Source organism: Gorilla gorilla, chromosome 1 (genome assembly GCF_029281585.2).
Source record: "Gorilla gorilla gorilla isolate KB3781 chromosome 1, NHGRI_mGorGor1-v2.1_pri, whole genome shotgun sequence".
NCBI lineage: Eukaryota > Metazoa > Chordata > Mammalia > Primates > Hominidae > Gorilla > Gorilla gorilla.
Window position 1 is genome coordinate 117,229,600 of NC_073224.2, and position 20,822 is coordinate 117,250,421.

The window sequence follows — 20,822 nt, forward strand, 5'->3', positions numbered from 1 at the left end:
TTCTAGGTTGTAATCACCTTAATAGACGTGATTTATTTGGGCCACAAATGAACTCTGGTAAGAATGGAGGGCTGGTTACATTATTTTAGTTTTACAGATGAAAATAATCAGTCTCAAATAGCTTAAGGGAATTCCTTTAGACCATATGGTTAGTATATGGAAAAGCCAGAGCTAGAACCCAGGTTCTGATTTCCAGAGCAGTTCTTATTTCATGATACCGCATAATTTTATAATGTCCCTAAATCCAAATTTTATTTCTCATGATGTGAAAGGATTCTCTTTATTTCTGTTTGGTTAGCTGCATCAGAGCATGACAGAAATGGAGCAGAATTTGAGTATTCTTTCCCCAGATGGGTCAGTTAGCTTTTCTTAAAGCTATTCTGTGCTTACATTGTTAATCAGTTGTCCCTGGTTCCTAGACAGGATGTTGATCCATGTGAAATAGGCAGGAATATGTGTCTGACTCAGCTTAACTCATCACAACTTTCATATGTCCTGCTAGTGGGTCTATAATGTCACCCTCGTTTACAGGCGTTTTTAATTTTCTGATGTCTATTTCTTAGTATTTTTCCTCAGCCATTTTTAATGTCTCAAGCCATAGTTCTTCCTGAGTGGCCTGAAGTGATTTAGCTGCTCTTTAAAGCTTCCTTAAGGTTTTTCAAGAGCGTACAACATAGGCTGCTTCTAAGTGTATTTTTATTTCCTAGCTCTTAGCATTTCTCACCTTATCATTATAACTTTAAATTTAAACAGAATACAAATTGTGTACACAGATGGGTGTGTCACTATTGCACTGTCACTTATGTAAGTGCAGTTTAGCATTTCTTCTTTCCTTTTAATCAAAATGAGGAAATAGAAAATGTTTTGTTATGGTAGTTTTACACATACACCCACAAGGAAATGTGTATCTAGAGTCTGTGGGAACTGTGACTGATACATTTCAGGGAATAAAATGTATGATGGCTAAAATTTTAACTCTGCCAAATGTTCACGGGGAAAGAAAAATTAACAAACTCACATTTTACACTTTATTTTAGCCTAGTCTCTGCCTTGTTTACATCTATATGATAATGAAGCTATACTTGTCTTTCCACAACAGTGTATTTTATAAGTTGTACCTTTTGTTTAAGGGAGCCTTCTTAACAAACTTTCTTTCAGTTGTCCAGTGTACAGAAGCTTACTGGAAGGAGTGGCCAACTAGTTAAAGGTTTGACACCTCAATATCAACAAAATGCCAAGTGGATCATTTTGACTCTCGCAGCAATCCAACTGGACATTTGACCATGCCCCGTGGTCAGTGGAGAGCTTCTTCTCTGAAGGCCACTTTTATCTAGCACATCAAGGCTATACACCTCTTTCACTAAGAAGAATTTGGCACTTTTATGTTGTGAGAGCTGAGATTCACCATTCTCCACCATCCTGAGAAGAGCTTTGATAGAAGGGCTACTCCTGAGGTACATAGATTATCCAAAATACATACAATTTTTTCATAGAAAATTATATATGTATTATAATTTTTATTCAAGACAGGTTGAAATTAATAGATTTCTTACATTCACTGCATTAAAGGAATATTTATGGCTTTGGTAATATTTTAAATTTCAAATTAAAAAATTTGAATATCTGAATTAAGTATCTCTGATTTAACTCTGTGTGTGTGTGCGTGTGTGTGTGTGTGTGTGTGTGTTGGAAAGAGGAATAGACCTTGGAATTGTTTTTTCAAAACTTTTTATAATAGTGCCTAATCTCAGTTGTCAAGGAATAGCTGTCCAGAATGCTGCATAGATCTAGTGAAAAGATTTAGGGAAGTTGTAACTAGTTTAATAACCATCTGTGGAGTGACATAGATTGACATACCCAATTACACAAGACCTGAGTCTGAGAACTGGTGATGCGCAATCATCCCATCAGCATCTGCTCGTCATTATCAACAACAATAATGGCTCAACTATTTCTTTGAGGCCACATGAAAAGACAGTGTACCCATAGCAAAGGATAAGTCAGACCTGAAAAAAACATAGCCCTCTGCATCCCCTTGTTCCCAAACTTCTTTTTAAACATAACCTTTTGTGAAGTTCTGAAAGAATTCATTTTATGTTTTCTTTTTATTAATTTTTCTTCTTAAATACCATGTCTTTCTGGCTGAAATCCTTGCCAAAACCAGGAAGGGCCAGTGTACTGTGGGTGATTTTTCTAATTCATTTCTTTGTCATTTGAAGCCTTCTGTGGCTTCACGCTGCTTTATGTGTATGTAAATATTCAGTATCTTTTCTAGTTTACACTTTTGTCACAACTGCTATTAAGCCACCTATGGACACATTCTAATATAAATTATTTTGGCCACTGTGAGTGGGAGGGAAAGAATCAGTTCACAGGGATAAATTTGCATGTTGAGAAGATAATATATAATAGTTTGCAAAACACTTCTATGTACATTGTATCTTTTATAGAGACAAGGCCATGTTTTTATTTGTAGAGACTGAGACAGAGACCCCATGAGATCTAATGCAGAGTCACATGACTCCAAAGCCAGGTCTTCTATCTGCTCTTTGGTATATAACTGGATCATTATTCTATTGACAGAAATAAGGAATCTTCTTATTTTTCAAAGGCACCCTTTTGCCCTTGGAAGGTATATTTAGAAATCCTTTACCAGAGTAGAAAGAAGACAGTTATATTTTCCTGCCTTTTGATAAAAAACAGTGTGTTTATTCTAAATCTTGTTGTGTTTGACTAGAGTCTGATTAAGGTACCTTTTGGGAAATTAAGGTTCTATAGAAATTACTGGGCTCAATCTAGTGATACAAATATGTGTTGTTTGATTTATCAACACATTACAAACCTTAACTTTGGAGTTTTAATATCTGGTTATCTTTAATATCTGGTTATCTTCTTTCTGAAGTGTATGTACACAAAATTGATGCTAAATAAGGTCTTGTTGTTTTGGCAAATAGTCAAATGCAAGGTATTGGTAGATCAGTACTGTTATAACTTTGGTGCACAGTTCCTGCATGCAGATTGGCTGTGGGACCTTGTTCATTGTTTGAGAACTAATGTAGAGTTTGAAAAAATACCATAAGCCTGCATTCCAGAAGTTCTGGTATGGATAGTGTGAGCCCAGGGAATGTGCTTAGATAAAAGATCATTTAACAAATAGGTTTTGCATTTTTTTAGCAATCAGGCTTTGTGCTGAATATTAGAGTGGTTGTTTCAGAGAGTTTGCAGCAATTAGGCTTTATTGGTGCACTAAGGAGAAGCAGAGAGGAGAAGCAATTCTTGGTAACTTCCTTGGAAGTTGCAGCTAACTCTGAAAAGTCTGGGTTGAACTAGGTAAGTAACTAATTCCTAGAATCAATAAACTTTGCAGGAGTCCATTTGATTGTGCATGTAGCTCCCTGGAATTGCTATTGGTCCCTAAATCATCAGTTTGTAATGCTGGTTTTCAAACTTGAGTGCACATCAAGTTTTGGAGGACTTATTAGAATACAGATTGCTGGGCTCACCCCCAGAGTTTCTGATCTGGTAGGTCTGGAGCGGGACCTGGTAGATTGCATTTCTGAAAAGCGTCCAGGTAATACTGCTGCTGTTTGGGAAAGTACACTTTGAGAGTCACTGGCTTACAGCAATCTCAAGGTGTTTGGATTTTTGGGCAGGGGTGCTGTGCAGGCATTGCTGGGATCTCTTCATAGCACCTCCACTGCATAGAGGTGAGCCTCCAGATGTTTTCATTCATTCAACAAATATATGTACCTATTGTGTGCTGGGCACTGCTTAAGTTGCGAGGGGATATTGTGAAGAAAGTAAGCAAAACCCCTTTGTTTGTAGAATTTCAGTGAGCATAGTCCTGGGTTAACCTGACAACAGTCCTACTGTTTATTGATGCTTATAGGTGAGCCTATTTCTCTTTCTAGCTTTCTTCCACTTAATTTACTTTCTTTTGGAATTCTTGAATTTAATAATAATAATATTGATGTTATTAGTCATCACTATAACTTTTTATTGAGTGTGTATTTTATGTCAGACACAGTGTGGCTAAGTGCTTTACATACATTATCTCATCTAATCCTTAGAAAAAACCCTGGTGTATTAGTCTTAATTTAAAAGATGTACTTTGGAAAGGTTAGTAGTTTACCCAAGATTATGCAGCTAGTTAAAAGTGGTGCTGGGGCTGGGCTTGGTGGCTCACACCTGTAATCGCAGTGCTTTGGGAGTCTGAGGCAGGAGGATCGCTTGACACCAGGAGTTTGAGACTAACCTGGGAAACATAGCAAGACCCCATCTTTACGAAAAATAAAAAAATTAGCCAGGAGTGGGGGTGCACACCTGTGGTCCCAGCTACTTGGGAGGCTGAGGCAGGAGGATTGCTTGAGCCCCAGAGGTTGAGGCTGCAGTGAGCCATGATTATGCCACTGCACATCTGTCTGGGTGACAGAGCAAGATCCTGTCTCCAAAAAAACAAACAAACAAACAAAAAAATGGTATTGGGCCTGTCTAATTGCAAAGCCACATTCTTTACTGCATGCTTTAGTCCATTGTTTTTTAAACTGCAGATCATGACCACGAATGGGTCATGAAACCAATTTGGTAGGTCTCCAACAGCACTTTGGGGGAAAAAAGGGTAGAATAGAGAGTATCACATAGTATGGACAAGCATTGTTTCTTGAAATTTTTGTTTTTGCTATGCACGTATATATGTGAATATTGAGGTCTGGTACAAGATATATTTCTCACTGTAGGTCACAGTAAAACATGTTGGTAAGCTACTATTTTCTTGGCTATGGGACTATATGTCATCTAATCACTTTTTAAAAACAGATTACAAACTGTAGGCCTTAGAAAGGTAAGTAATTTTTCAGCTGGGCATGGTGGCTCATGCCTGTAATCCCAGAACTTTGGGAGGCCAAGGCAGGCGGATCACGAGATCAGGAGTTCAAGACCAGCCTGGCCAATGTGGCAAAACCACGTCTCTACTGAAAAAAATGCAAAAATTAGCTGGACATGGTGGCGTGCACCTGTAATCCCAGCTACTCAGGAGGCTGAGGCAGGAGAATCGCTTGAACCTGGGAGGCGGAGGCTGCCATGAGCTGAGATCACGCCATTGCACTCCAACCTGGGCAATAGAGAGAGACTGCATCTCAAAAAAAAAAAAAAAAAAAAAAAACCAAGGTAAAGTAATTTTTCAAGAGCACAAAAATAGTCAGTGGCAGTACAAAGACAAGATGACTGACTTTTTTTTTTTTTTTTTGGGACAGGGCCTCACTCTGTCACCCAGACTGGAGGGCAGTGGTGCGATGTTGGCTTACCACAACCTCCACCTCCCAGGCTCAAGCGATTCTCCTGCCTTAGCCTCCCGAGTAGCTGGGATTACTGGGGTGTGCCACTACCACCCGGCTAATTTTTTTGTATTTTTAGTAGAGACGTGGTTTCACCATGTTGGCCAGGCTGGTTTTGAACTGCTGACCTCAAATGATCCACCTGCCTCAGCCTCCCAGAGTGCTGGGATTACAGGTGTTAGCCACTGTGCCAGGCCAGATGTCTGACTTTTTAGCCCTTGGTCCATTGCTTTATTCTTCACACCATACCACTTCCTTAGAAGTGCACCTGGGAATGCCTGGGAATTGAATTTTATCTTTCCACATGATGGCAGATATGCTATGGAACCTTCAGGGATGTCGGTGAAACCTGAAAAGGGAAGTTGAATCTCAGCCTGCTCTGAGTAGGTGAAAATTCTGCCTTGGATCCCCCAGAGTCTGCAGATAAAGATGTGACATTTCTCATGTTCTGCTGTGCTTGAAGGAAAGAGGGTAATAATCTTAACAGTGCCAAGCTGTAAGCATGTTGCATATATTAACTTGTTTAATTACTAATTATTTTGATACAGCGGCCATGCCTGGGCTATGAACTCAGCTGTTTTGAGTGAGAAGGGGCATCCTACCAGTGTGAGTTAACACTTCTCTGTACTCTCCCCGGTTCCTCATTTTGTTCCTGCTGAGTTCAGAGCTATGTTCCTCATAGCCTGGCTTACCTATGGATGTTCTCAGCCTCATTTTCTTTTGCTAGATCATATATTTTCATTAGGTGGGTGATTTTGGTTTCTGTTACTTTTTCCTTAATATTAGTATATTGCTGATTTGGATCAGGGGCCAGGCTGTAGATTTTCAGCATGGTGAGGTGATAATACATGTTGGTCCCCCATGCAGAATGCTGCCTCTAGCACTTTAGCCAAAGGAGCTCTACAGTCTGTCCAGAAGTACTGGGGGACACTGGTAATAACCTGAGAACACTTACAGAGCCTTCCAGAAAGTGCCCTTTCACATCATATAAACAGATCATGGGAAGCTGAGGGAATGCAAAGTCAAGGCCTCATTGGAGAGCGGAAAGGAGGCTGAGATTGGTGGAGAGGAGTGGCTGTTACATTCTAATTAGAAGAATGACAAGTGCAGGGCCATGAAGCAACTAAAGATGGGATGAAAAACTTAACTTGTGAATCGCAAAATTTGAGTAGGAAGGAGCTGGAAAGGCCTGGAAGTGCTAAGTGATTGGCCCTTGGTCAGATGGCTAGAAGATAGCCAGGCATAGAACCCAGAATCCAGGCCATCATTTTGTGGCCTCTTTTCTCCTAATGACATGTTAGCCAGAGGTGTCTTCCAAAGCATCTGATTATAGGGAAGAATGAATGTCACTTACCCTAGAGCGAGTGAAATAGAGATGCCAGGAAGATATACCAGGTTTATCCAGTTTCTTTGCATTTTTCTGGCATACTGTATACTCTTGAGCGCATATGTATCCTACTTTGTGAAATCTGGGGGTAAAGCAGGACCCTTCAAACCCTTAAAAAATGTATACCCCAAGAAAAACATTTTTAAAGCATGAACGCTTCCTCAAGTAAATACGTATTTATACATTATATAAATGTCTGGCTATTAAACCATGTATGCATATGTTAACTCTAAGTAAAGCTTATTATATGTTTTTTAGCCCATAAATATGGAGATGTTTTAACATTTCTTCCAGTGCCCCAGTGGATGGTCTTACACCTCCCCTACTTCTGGGGTACACACACCTAGTTTTGCAGACCACTGGTCCGGAATGTAAATTGAAGAGTTTAATGTCTAAGATATTTGTTCTTTTGTTTGTAGCTTATCTTTTACTCCCCACGTTTCAAATATCCCTTTGCAAAATAATTTTTGAGTTAAAATTTTCAATTAAAAAACTGTATCCTTGAGGTAGAAAAGATAAAGATAGAAGATATATGTGAATTAGGTTGTATCTCTCCTTAAGAGGGAATACTGTTTTTTATCTAAGGAGAACTAACGACCCTCCCTTTCATTGTCTGGGTTGGTATAAGTAAAAATCCTTGTTTGAAGTTATTAAGCCTTCCCACCCATATGATGATTAGTTTGGTTCATAAGCTAGAGTTAGGGCTTGGTAAAGGCTCCTTTTTTTTTTTTTTTTTTTAAAGTCTTTCCACCTTAACTAGCAAGTAAGCTAGAAATGACAGAGCAGTAGAAGGGGGAATCTACCAGAGTGTCCTACAGGACCTTGTTGAATGCTACTGCTGCATGCAAGGGTTGTGGATTTGGTGTGGGCCTTCTGCAGTATCACCCAAATTTGAGCAGTACATGTAACTAAAAGTAAGAAAAATAAATTAGACAGTTTATTTCATTTCAGATTTTGGAAGCCCAGGACTGTGGGGATTAGCTATTAGCTAAGACAATGATTCACTGAGCAAATGCAGTGAAAGATTTTTTTGTTACACTGATCATCATTTGTGGAGAGACTCTGAAGAAGGATAAAGCTCTGGCTGCATAGTCAAACCAGACCTACTACTCAAGGACATGCATACTAGATATGTAGGTGTTTCCAAATATTTTTTTCAGTTGTGGGGGTGCAAATCATTTCAATAGTAGAGTAACTCAGTTCATTACTGTTACTGGAAAAACAAGTTTAACCAAGCACATATCCTACTGAGGGTGAGTCAACAGTGTCATTTTAACATAAGAAGGACAGTACATGAAGTGAGTTATTCCAAGTCCTGTGGTTTTCCTACAGCTGAGCAAAGACAGCTGTTCTTTCGGAAGTGGGGCTCTAAAAAGAAGTTGCCCATCTCCTTTCTTTCTTGATTATAGCCTTTTAGTTTTCTTTTGGCCTGAGACATTTCAAAAATTCATTTCCTCCTTAGATTTCTATCACCAAATACCCTGAATTTTGATAATTTATTTATAGAGTATATTATTTATTATAGACTTATTATAGTTTAAAACTTTATTTTAATTTATCTCCCATTTCAAGATCCATGTTTGCTATATGTGTCAGATAATAAAAATGCCATAAGGAAAACAGAGGAGTGATCTTTTTTAATATGTCATTATTTTCTATAGTTCTTTAGTGGTATGGACATGGAATAAGGTGGCATTTTGTGGGACAGTATACCAAACTTAGTGATAAAATTTATACTTTTAATTTTGGAGGACAAAAGTCTTGTATTCTCAGCCTTGTGGATAAGACAGTGCTCTGAGCTGTCTGAGGTTTCCTAAATTGGGATTCAACATCATGAAGGGTATGTGTCTGGATAGTTTATTTGTTGGTTTGGGAAGGTGAGTTTTTGTCTTTTTTCCCCCTCTGAGTTGATTTCTTTAGTTGGAGAGAAGCAGACCAGATGAAGAAAATACTTTATCTGTTATGGCATTTTTGGTTTACCACATTAGTTATGACCTGTCTTCTCTGAGCAGCAGGCCATGCTTCTCTGTTCAGTAGTTCAGTTTTCACTAACTTAACTGCAGATGTGTTCTTGGAGGGATTTATTTCTAATCAATTGAATTATGGGTACTTGGATAAAATGATGATGGGTTACCTACTTTTAATAGGGCTGTCATTTTTAAGAGTAAAATCTTGTCAAGATAGGGTATATCATACTTATGATCTGGTTCCATCTCTAACTCCATAATTTCCTTTTGCTCCTGTGTTGCTACTCTATTATTGAGAAGAGATGGTATCTTGTCAGTGTCAATTTTACAAAGAAAAAATTCTAAACAATTTCAGTCATAGGGTAGTTTTTTTTTTTTTCCTGGAGAAATAATGCATAGTGTAGTATGTTGAATCCTAGAGTTGGCAAGTTTTCAAAAGTGGGGTTCTTTTGTTGTGTAGGTAGGGGTGATGCTAGTCAATAGGTGTTCGTCATTAGGGCATGTGTATGAGTGGTAGTTCTGAGATACAGCCTTGGCAGCCCCTCTTGTCCCTGGTTTTGTTTTTGATAAGCAAGTCCTGGTTTTGTTTTAATAAGCAGGTCATTAGCTGATCTTTTGTGTAAATGTTTTTGATGTGCATAGCTGGTATGTGGGTAGTTACCTACCTGAGAATGTTGTAGTCACAAATGTATATTATGGAAGTTTGCAGATTATGGTGGATATCAGGTTTTTCTAACTGCGTATTTACAGATGTAGTGAGTGAAAGGAATGTTGGGTCAGTAGGTAAAAGACTTGTGCTCTGGTCCTGGTTCAGACATCTTGATTTGTGTGACTTTGGGCAAGGCCCTTATTTCTTTGAGTTGCAGTTTCTTGTGTAAAATGGTGCTAATACCAATTTACATGCCTCATAGTGTTGTTGTGGGGATCAAATGAGATCACTGTTTATGAGCAGCCTTCTCAGGAGTGAGAAATAGAAGGTTGTGAGCTGACTTTCTGATTTGTTTGGCTGAGGTGTTCACACAAGCCATAGAATGCTTTATAGGCTTGGGTGGAGGAATGTAGATGGAAATCAGCTGAAAATCCCTGCCTATTAGAAGCTGAGATGTTAATCCTAAATATATTCTATGGAGTACTATCAGATGCCTTGCTTTTCTTCATGATGCCATATTAGCTTCATCTTCAGGTAGCATAGGTGCCTGTTACTCTCATTTTACTTGAAGAAACTGACCAGCCAACTGATTTAGGATATGGCTGGCTATCTTCTGGAACTCACATTAGAGTTACTCCTTGAGAGTAAAGTCTTGTATTTTCTGAAGGTTGCTGCTTTTGGGGTATTTTCCATGGAGGTGGGTGGGCACACACAAAAACTCACTGTGCTCAAATTTATAAACTTGTTCTTCTTAACAATTTTAAAGCCAGATTACATTGGATTGGGGGAGGGGAGGATACTAGATTTATTTGGTGTTTTTTAATATAAAACTTTGTATTTGAAACTTTATGTGGTAACATATATTTAGGCTCATAGCCAAAGTGATTACAATGCATTGGTTTTAATATTTTCAGTGAGGTAATGTGTGCTTTAGTGGGGAGGAGGAGAAATAGTATTTAATCACCAGCACTACACTAATAACCACATTTACTAAATCCTTTGTCCCTTTGCTTGAACTGAGGGTTCCTTGCTTTTATACTGGTTTTCCAAAGGACTTAATCTTGTTAATGTGATGAGGTGATGATGGGAAGGACATTCCCACTGGGCCCGAAGTGGTGAAACTGGTAAAACTCCCTTTGTAAGTCCCTCTTGTTCAACATGAGTGTCACTCCCATGTCCCTAAAGTAGAATGGAGTTTTATTGAAGAGAGAATTTTAAGAGTGATAAACAAAAGAGATGGAAATATCTCCTGTGCCAGGTCATTGTTACCATTAAAGACTAGAATAAACTGTAATTTTGCAGATTTTCTTTTTGTCTTATGGGAAATTAAAGACTTGGTTATCCTCTCTCGGAGGAAGATAGAAAACTACTGGGCCTGCTCATTAACAGTTTAGCTTGGCTGACATTTTTCAAGCACTTACCATGGTATTATAGCTGGGCTGAAGCTAGGTGGAGCAGACCTCACTTAGGTGTTGCCTAGCTCCAGAATCTGTCTTCTGGTGGAATTCCCTTAGGCTTCCAGACAGGAGTGGCAACAAAGCAAATGAAATGGAAGGTAGGCCAGGGCATCTGCTCGTTCGCTCGCTCGCTTGCTCTTTCTCTCTTTCCCTTTTCTTTCCTTTCCTTTCCTTTCCTTTCCTTTCTCTCTCTCCTTTCTTTCTTTTGCTTCCTTCCTCTCTCTTTCCCTTTCCCTTCCTCTCTCTCTTTTCTTTTTTCTTTCTTTTTTTTCTTTTCTTTTCTTTCTTTTCTCTCTCTCTTTCTTTAGCAGTTTATTACTCATTTGTGAGAATCAGGGAAGCACTGGGCTCAAGAAAGCCAATACCCCTTCTAGGGCTTACCCCCCATTTTAAAATTTAATATATTGGAATTTATATTGTTTCTTTTGATCCGAGATCTTCAGGCTGAAGCTGGAGAGAAATCTTTTGACCTCTCTAGAACAAAGAAAGCCTTTATCAAAGACAATGTAACTTTTTGAGTTTGCCAAATTAGGTGTTGCTGCAAATGGAGAAACCTAGAGTTCTCTTCTGTGCTTAAAGACACAAACATGGAAAGTTTTAAGTTCCAATATGGTCACTTAATATATACAAAATTTTCTGTCTTTGCTGTCTTTGTCATTCCAGCAACAACTGGATGAGCAAATAGAATGATTGTGAGCACTTGCAAACCAAATTGTGACTGTTAGTGTGTTGAGCTGCTTTTTTATTAAAATGACTGCTACAACTCTGCAGAAATCTGAGTAGTCTTGAAGATAAATTCTTGCTTGCATTTACAATAAAGAAAGAATATGAGTAATCAAAAGGCTGATGGAGTTGGAGGACTGGCGTTTTTAAGAGGAACTGATTTGGACATTGAGATTATCAGCTCCTCATCAAATATCATTAAGTACACATTATTATTTTTTTCTGTTGACCAGGAGACCCAAGTTGTGTTGATGTGGGACATAGTTGTATGTCTGAAGAAACAAAGCAAGGGAGAATAAAATAAATAAAAATTGAAGTTCAGGAATATATATATATATATATATATATATATATATATATATATATATATTTTTTTTTTTTTTTTTTCAGGCAGAGTCTTGCTCTGTCGCCCAGGCTGGAGTGCAGTGGCACAATCTCGGCTCATTGCAAGCTCCGCCTCCCGGGTTCATGCCATTCTCCTGCCTCAGACTCCCTAGTAGCTGGGACTACAGGCACCCGCCACCATGCCCAGCTAATTTTTTTTTTTGTATTTTTAGTAGAGATGGGGTTTCACCGTGTTAGCCAGGATGGTCTCGATCTCCTGACCTCGCGATCCGCCCACCTCGGCCTCCCAAAGTGCTGGGATTAAAGACATGAGCCAGCGCACCTGGCCGTTTAGGGCTATATTTTATGTTTTCTTCTCCCTTTGGTATTTAATAAAGATTTGATATTTTTCTATTATCTGCTTTCCTCTGTTCCAAGGTTTTTGGCCTCAGGTGTGTTCTCTGGAAATGGCAATGATAGGCATTTATAATCTCCATATTTAGATATTTCCCTCACAGTGCTAGTTTCTGAGCTTATTAGAACCTAATGTTAAATGACAAGTTAATGGGTGCAGCACACCAACATGGCACATGTATACATATGTAACAAACCTGCACGTTGTGCACATGTACCCTAAAACTTAAAGTATAATAATAAAAAAAAAAGAAATATCCTGGCTATGAGTCAAGGGTTTAGGACCTTTTGAGGCACTTGGGTTTAGACAATTCTCAGTGATGTGTACAGGAATTTGGGTACAGGAATACTATTCACAGGTGAACAGAGTTTGATTTTGGCTGAAGGCATATTATTTGATCCAGATAATAATATAAAAATAATCCAAATGTTAGAACCTTAGCTTCTGTGAACCCTGACTTGAGAATAGTTAGCCATACATGTAGTTGGACTTTATGTAGGACTAACCAATCTCCTCTGCACTATTTTTGCACAGTACATTGATTATGGTATCCCTGATGACCTCTGTCCCCATCCTTGTGAGTAGCCTTCATTGCTACCACCCAAGGATGTTTTAAAAAGGCTATGAGGAAGGATGCATGTAGGGAAATCTGAGGTTGTTCTTTGGATTTTTCCTGTTTTGTTTTAGGAAGTATCCATGATTTTATATAATAATATGTAGCAATCTTAGGTTTTTCCATTTTCATTTTTAACATAATTGTGTTATTCATTCTGTTTGGGTGTCTACCTCTAAATTAACAAACATGAGAAATTGTGTACTCCATTTAAAAAGTGTCCTGAGCAATTTAAGCTAAAAGAATATGTTGTTTCTTTTGGGTGTATAGCAAGAAGATTATATATATTTATAAATTTTTTTCCAGCAAGTGTACTTAAAAGCATGTACTTAAAATTAAGGACTTAAAAAAACTAAGCTGTACTTAACAAAATAATCTTTAGAAAGCTTTAAGGCCGGGCGCGGTGGCTCACGCCTGTAATCCCAGCATCACGAGATCAAGAGATCCAGACCATCCTGGCTAACACGGTGAAACCCCGTCTCTACTAAAAATACAAAAAAAATTAGCTGGATGTGGTGGTGGGCACCTCTAGTCCCAGCTACTCGGGAGGCTGAGGCAGGAGAATGGCGTGAACCCAGGAGGAGGAGCTTGCAGTGAGCTGAGATTGCGCCACTGCACTCCAGCCTGGGCGACAGAGCGAGACTCCATCTCAAAAAAAAAAAAAAAAAAAAGGCTTTAAAAAGGGAGTTTACTAAAAGCACAGGAAATTGGTGACAGGCAAAATTTGTCTTGATAATAGTACAAATACAGATAGTGGAACAGAACAGATAATACAAGATATAAGACAAGACATGGAATAACACTTCATATTCACTTTCTTTGACCACTAAGCAGCACACAAATATATAGCACTTTTTGTAGAGAATAATTAAATTTCTAGATATGATACAGCTTCTTCCTCTCTGTTGGATTTTATTACACTGAGATCCTGAACCTTTTGGACATGTAAACTGTGATCATGTTGGTCAGTGTCATTTGGATCTCGTTGGTGCTTATTGTTCTGCCGATGTGTATTAGTGTACCTACTCATGGGGAAGCTAATACTATACAATGAATTTTCCCATTCAGTTGGAATTTTTTTATTACTCTGTTTTCTATGTTTTTCATTTAGATGTAAATTATTTTGGCTTCCATTCAACCTATTTCAGCTAGTTTTTACCATAATACACATGGCTTAAGATTTATAGGAGGCTAAGAGTGGAGAGTGTATCTTCATTCAAACAAATGGTAAGAAAGGAACTTTCAAAACTGTTTTAGTTTTGCAAAGATTAGAAAAGTACAATTCTACTTTCTCAACTTTTCATCCTTGTTAAAGGCCTGGAAATTTGCAGCATTTTTTTCTTTCTTATTTTACTTTTCTAATTTGTTACACAAAGTGAAATTCCACACATAAACATGCAAGCTGAAGGTTGGGTTTATTCATAGGTTTTGTCTTAATTATAGATATTTAGTTTATTGAATATCTTACTGAGTATTGAGTACCTGCTGTGGTCCAGGCATCTTCTTAGGTCCCAGGTGTACAAAGAGGAGCCAATTGTGGTTACTGCCTCTATGGAATTTGCCTAGAAGTGGGAGAGAGAGAGATGAGTGAGCCAGCACTTATAATACATCTACCTAGGATAAAATGGGAGCACAGAAGAGGAACATCTGTATCAGTGGGTCTCTGAGAGCTTCTTCAGGAAAATAATGCTTTATCTGTGATTTGAAATATAGTAGGAATTTAGCAAGATAGAGAAAAAGGAAAAGGAGGTAAAATATTTTTCAGGTAAAAGAATGTACATGGGTATAGAGGTGATCATTATTAGCAAATTGGCTACATCCTAATTTGTAAGTATTTGTGGATTTTTCAAACCTTATATTTCATGTAGAAGAGCTGAATGCATTAGTCTCATCTCCAAGATCCAGGTATTGAAATTTAACCCATGCATAAATTGAATTTTTTTCTGAAGTCTTTAATAAGAGAAAAATAAAAGGAAAAACTACACAGTGTATAGTAGATTTCAATATAGCACAGCAAACACTGATGAATTTTTTTTGCAGTGAGTTCAATATTATAAAATAGAACAAAATTGGAATTTTTAAAACCAAAAATTATTCTAGATTTATCAGCTAACTGGAATGATTTTTTTATAGTATGAAAAGTCTATTAGTAATACAAAAAATATTCATTTATAAGTTGTTATCGTTGATTATATTTTCTTAAGGTATATTTTCAGTTTTTGAAAAGCAGTAATAATTTGCTATGACCCTATAGCCCAGTTCTTAATATCTGGATCTGATACTAGCATCTCTTAGGTAGAAAACACACTTTCTATATGATAATATCTGTAAAGAGCACAAAAATCCTTGGAACACTATTAGGAAAACAAAATCGATTTATCTCTTATTGCTTTTTTTTGTTTTTGTTTTTCCTTTTAATCAAGACAAATTTCAAGGAGGAAGACAGATGTTTCTCCGCTTCGTTTTTATTTAAATATACCACTTGGGATTTGAAGCTTCCGCACTTCTTCTGTTTGTTTGGATTTTTTTTTTCATGGCTTGATCCCAAAAAATGGAATACAAAATTTAGAGAAAGTTTTGTTTGAAATTGCAGGGTGCTATGAGAATTATTGCAAATCCCTGATGTCTCCTTGTCTGCCCTCAATTCTCCTGTTTTTGGTAATAATGCAGGCAGTCATTTTAGAAAACTTTGCTTTGTTCATTTTACTGAGCCTCTTCCAGAGGCCATGTGCCAGAATCAACAGCAGCCAACCACAGCCAAGATCCTAGGGCGTAAACTCAGACTTCATCTCTCAAATATTGCTACTTGAAATTTGCATAAACATTGAAGAAAAAGTTAAAAGAGCCTGTATAACTCCTCTTCATGTATTTTAGGAGCCTCAGACAGTCAAGACATTAAAATACCTTCCGATTGAGCAGTGGGTCTAAGCACAGATACCACACTGCAGATAGGGGGAAGGATATGAAAAAAATCATGTGAGATAGACGACAGAGGCTTATTTGTTATTTGAAGAAGCTACAAAGCAACAAGTAATGCCAGTTTAAAACGATTACATGTTAATGCAACAAGTAAAACACATTGAAGGCTGCTCAGATTACACTGGCTGAAGTACAGACTTAATTACTCATGTTAGAGATTCCTAAAACAAAGGGAGGCTTTTAAGCCAGTGATATGTAGCTGGTATGATATTGAAAAGCATTGGAAAACCTAGGTAAATGCCTAGAGGAAATTTTAAGGAAGATTCCATCAAGTCTGGATACCTTAGCCTTATCCTTAAATGAATAAATTTCTGAGGCGCTGGAACTGGTTAAAATCAATGGCAGCTTATTCTGTTGTTTGCAGTTTTTATGTACAATTGGGGCTGATAAACCTGAATAAATAAAAGAGCCTTGTCTGGATTGAGTTACAGTTAGTGCTAAACATCAAGGGTTCATATTGTATTTCTTAAAAGTTCTTTTTGGAGTGATTCCAAGATTGGTATTAAGAGGGTATGCCAAGGGTATATATTGGCAATTTTTATTTTGTTTGTATTTATCTTAGAGTCATTTGGGTAGGTCACATTCTCTCTGCCCCTACTCCCAACTTCTCATTAGATTGTAAGGACCATGAGGACAGAGATTGTTTGTTTTATTTGTGCTTAATTTTCATGCAGTGCCTAGTAGGGGACAATGCTGACAGTAGTTTCTCGACAAATATTAGTGGAACTGTATTAAAATTGAGTTTTTGCTCACATATATTGTTTATTTTACCTTTAGTGGATCACTTCTCCTTATGCCTTCAGTGCTATAGTTTTTTAAAAGAAGTATGTTAGTCTGTTTTGCATTGCTCTAAAGGAATACCTGAGGCTGAATAATTTATAAAGAAAAAAGGTTTATTTGGCTAATAGCTTTGCAGATTGTACAAGAAGTTTAGAGCCAACATCTGCTTCTGGTGAGGGCCCAAAAAACTTTCATGGCTGAAGGTGAAGAGGGAGCAGGTATGTAACATGGCAAGAGAGGAGGGAGCAAGAGAGATGTCAGTCTCTTTCAAACAACCAGCTCACATGGTAGCGAGAACTCACTCATTACTGTGGGTGGGCACCAAGCTATTCATGAGAGATCTGCCCCCATAACCTGAACACCTCCCAGTAGGCCCCACCTTCAACATTGGGGATTATGTTTCAACGTGAGATTTGGAAGGGACAAAATAGCCAAACTATATCAAGCACAAAGAAGATACAGAGATAGTCACTGGAGGAGCTAGTATTCAAACCCAGATTTGTCTGATTTCTGCATCCGTGCTTTCAACTGCTTAACTGCATTGCTTCAAATACTCAGAAAAGACGAAATGTTTTCCATATCCCAGGAACTTAAAAGTGAAAAAGCAGAGAGCTAGAAGACCATGTAATGCTGAATTGAGCGTCATGAGTGTTACAAGGATAGGGGGTGGTGGCCCTGTGAGGACCAGAACCCTCCAGGGGAAGCTTTCTGGGTGAGGCAAGAGGTGAACTGGGCCTTGAAGGAATGGGTAGAATTTAGATAGTAATGAGGAAGGCAGAAATCAGTGGAAGCACAGACATGCATGGAGGAATGGAACTGAGTTCAATGATGATCTGTTCAGGAAAGAGGGCATAAACTGGGCAGAGAATGCAATGGAAGTGGTGGGGAGTAATACTGGGCAGGTAAGGTAAGCTCTGATCTGGAAGGCCAGCATGGGAGCCTAGACTGGTTAAAGTAAGAAATGGCTTGTCCTTGGAAGGAAAAGTGTCAAACTTGGTACTGTGTGAAGGTACTGCACAGACCTCCCAACTGGTTCTTAGGAGAGCCAAACTGAGGCTAAGTTCTGAGAACTAAGTAAGAACTGACAGCCATTGTAGGTTAGAAAGTAGTGGGGCAACATGTTACAAGTAGTGCTTCTGGAAGGTTAGATGCGGTTAGAATAAAATCATTGCCATTTTGGGGAGCTGGGAAAATGGATGTCTTCAGTCTAGTCTAAAAAGGGATGACTTGAATAAGCTTATATAAGAAAGAAAAGAAAAAGCTTTTTACTCACTGGACCATTTCATAATCTTGACTTTTTTCAAACATAAATCTGTGTCATTTTTCTTATTTAAAACAGCTGAGTAGTTTACTCTCCTACTTAGAGCTGTGATCCTTATCATGGGCTCTTGTGATCTAACCCCAGCCTGCCTCCCTGGCCTCTGTCCTTGCTTAATAACCTCTAGCCATATGAACCTGGAATACCAGTCTAATTCCCACTTCAAGGCTTTTACATTTGTTATTTCCTCTGCCTGGGGTGCTCTTCCAAAAAATGGACTAGAAAGGAAGCTGGCTGAGGAGCTGAAATCAGCCTCTTGGCCTGGGTAAGGATGGCACTATTTGGGCACTTCCTGGATTGAAAATGTGTAAGTTTGAGCTTGCTGTAGGGTAGCTCAGGCAGTTGGAAGAAAGAACATGTCTGGGTATTCACAAAGACACTGATTTAAATGGTAGATATAGATCTGCGGAAAAGACAGGTAGGCAACCAGGAGGGCATAGGATGATTTCCCAGTATCTGGGAGAAACCAGGTCTCTGGGATTTCCTCTTAGGGATATATTAGTAAAGTAATAGTATATATGGTATAGTATAGTAGTAATACTGGAATCAGTCTGCCTAGCTCTGATGCTTACTACCCATGCAGGCTTCTTAACCTTTCTGAGCCTTTGTCCTTACCTATTAAATGAGGATGATAAGAGAACCCATCTCAAAGGGTAGATATTAGGTTTAAATGAATTAATACAAGTGCTGGCCAGGCGTGGTGGCTCATGCCTGTAATCCCAGCACTTTGGGAGGCTGAGGCAGCCAGAACACCTGAGGTCAGGAGTTCGAGACCAGCCTACCCAACATGGTGAAACCCCGTCTCTACTAAAAATACAAAAATTAGCTGGGCATGGTGGTGCAAGCCTGTAATCCCAGCTACTCAGGAGGCTGAGGCAGGAGAATTGCTTGAACCTGGGAGGTAGAGGTTGCAGTGAGCCAAGATGGCACCACTGCACTCCAGCCTGGGTGACAGAGCAAGACTCTGTCTCCAAAAAAAAAAAAAAAAAAAAAAAGAATTAATGCAAGTGCTTAGAATAGTGCCTAGCATATATTAAGCTCTCAGTGCTATTTGCCATAGTTATAAGTGTTATTGATACTTAGTGTTGAAAACACAGACATTCATCTTGGTGTGTCCTGGTTATCTATTGCTAAGTAATAACCACTGTAAAACTTAGTGACTTCAAACAACACTTTATTATGCTTCATGGTTCTATGGTTTGACTGGGCTCAGCTGGGTGGTTCTCACTTAGGGTCTCTTGTTTGGGTCCCATCAGTTGATGGTATGAGCGTTTATGTGATGGCCATCATTGCAAAATACAGTCAGCCACAGTATCATAACATAGAAGAAATTCAGGTATCAGGTGGTGGTTAAAACAGAAGGCATGAAAGGTCCTATCTAGACTTAGGATGAAATGATGCTAATTATTCATTGAGTAACTGCTGTGAATCTATGTGATACTGGTGCTGTAAGGGATGTAAAATGCAGAACTATGTTTATTCTCACAGACCTTATGATTTATCTAGGGACATATAATTAACACATGTATAACAGTTGAAGAACAGTGGCATACTAAATTTTTTTTTTTTTTTTTTTTGATACGGAGTCTCACTCTGTCACCCAGGCTGGAGTGCAGTAGTGCCGTCTTGGCTAACTACAACCTCCACCTCCTAGGTTCAAGCAATTCTCCTGCCTCAGCCTCCCGAGTAGCTGGGATTACAGGCATGCGCCACTATGCCCAGCTAATTTTTTTTTGTATTTTTAGTAGAGGCAGGGTTTCACCATATTGGCCAGACTGGTCTCAAACTCCTGACCTTGTGATCTGCCTGCCTCGGCCTCCCAAAGTGCTGGGATTACAGGAGTGAGCCACCATGTCCGGCCCGTACTAAGTTCTTTAATGCAATACTTTATCAGGGTCGAATTTACTCTTAAATACCTCCTATGGCTTATGTACCATATTCAGCTTGGGGGAGTTCCTTAGAAATGTTCTCATAGAAATCTCTACAGAAGCCCCCATAACTCCATAACTTATCATCCGCTTTCCATACTTATTCTTTCCTCTTCTGTCCTGCATTAGGAACTGTGATTCCCTGATTTAGGATCAGGCCCGGAAACTGTCTTACCTACGGCAAAAAATACGAGAAGGGAGAGGTATTTGTTATCTTATCACCCAGCATGCAAAAGATACAGTAAAATCTTCTGAGGATCTCCTAAGGAGCAATGACATTGACTACTACCTGGGACAAAGCTTCTGGGAGCAACTCACCCAGGGAAGCCAGCTGACAGAGAGGCTCACCAGCAAACTCAGCACCAGTAAGTTGGCCACAGGGCTTTGGAATACTCTCAGTCACCCCCACAGTTCCAGCCCCTGGTGGCCACCACATCTCCTAGGGTCCTGTTTCTATTTCATTTCCTGGAGCTAATACAGGATCAAGACTGCTCAGTGGGGAGCATGGAGAGGAACACACAGGGCTGGAGATGCCATGGTTACAACTATAGAAACTTCACCACTGATGGAATGTGACCTGTGGGGCAGGGGCAGCATCTATCTGATGCTAAGAGGGAGTAGGAGACATGAGATGGAAGGGCCTTGTTATAGGAGGAAGAGCCCTGAACCCAGAATTTCAAGACCCAAGCTCTAGCCTGGATGCTGCCACCAACTCGCTAAATGCCTTATCCTTGTGGTGTCTCCATTTATGGCATGGTAATGTGCATGCAGGTACTCCACATATGGATAAAGCGCCATGTTCTTTTATACATGGTTTAGGCACTGGCTGCAGTAGTTCAAGGGCTACATTGGTTATTATTGGGGTCCTCTACTCAGAATTTCTAGAGACTATCCAAGGGAGTAAAGTAGGATCAGATCAGACTTGGGAGCCACCCAGCCCACCTCCTGG

General features: G+C 39.0%; 1 protein-coding gene across 10 annotated transcripts in view; it reads left to right on the forward strand.

Moving 5' to 3' along the window:
* Positions 1-20,822, forward strand: part of LOC134756922 (myomegalin-like) — a 54,320-nt gene that overhangs the window by 12,607 nt on the left and 20,891 nt on the right. The window contains exons 2-3 of one of the 10 annotated variants that reach the window (XM_063697058.1): positions 1,159-1,454; positions 20,003-20,238. The exons of 8 other annotated variants lie outside the window; for them this stretch is intronic. The gene's annotated coding sequence lies outside the window, so the exon portion shown is untranslated. The remainder of the gene's footprint in view (positions 1-1,158; positions 1,455-20,002; positions 20,239-20,822) is intronic. One more of the 10 variants, XM_063697063.1, reaches the window with a different exon arrangement.